The sequence below is a fragment of the Elephantulus edwardii genome, unplaced genomic scaffold (genome assembly GCF_000299155.1).
Source record: "Elephantulus edwardii isolate Elephantulus edwardi_28Jun2011 unplaced genomic scaffold, EleEdw1.0 scaffold00548, whole genome shotgun sequence".
In the NCBI taxonomy this organism is placed as follows: Eukaryota; Metazoa; Chordata; class Mammalia; order Macroscelidea; family Macroscelididae; genus Elephantulus; species Elephantulus edwardii.
This window is the reverse complement of record NW_006400298.1, coordinates 145,053-145,648: the sequence shown is the minus strand read 5'-3', so window position 1 is coordinate 145,648 and position 596 is coordinate 145,053.

Below are 596 nucleotides of genomic sequence, written 5' to 3'. Positions count from 1 at the left end.
CAGCTCCTTGCACATTTCATTGTAATATTTTGCTTTGTCATCCTGTGCTGCCTTTTGAAATCTTCTATTCAACTCTTTAGTATCTTGAATTCTTCTGCTTTGGCTTCTCTGTGCTCCAGTGCAATTTTCAGAGTCTCTTCTGACATCCATTTAGGTCTTCTCTTCCTCTTCTGTCTTTGCAATGACCATTTGCACTCTTTCTGGATGATACCCTTGATATCCTCCCACAACTCGTCTGGTCTTTGCTCATTAGTGTTAAGCCCTCAAACCTGTTCCTGAGATGGTTCTGAAATTCAGGTGAGATAGACTCAATGTCATAATTTGGTTCCCGTGGATTCAGTTTAATTTTCCTCAACTTCAGCTTGAACTTGCATATGAGTAGTTGGTGGTCTGTTCCACATAGTGAGCTTCTCCAGCAGTTCTTTCCAAAGATGTAATTTATCTGATTCCTATGCATACCATCAGGTGAAATCCATGTATATAACCTGCGTTTATGTCTCTTAAAAACGTATTTGCTATGAATAAGTCATTGATTGTGCAAAATTCAATCATTCTCTCTCCAGCTGCATTTCTTTCACCAAGTCCATGTTTTCCAA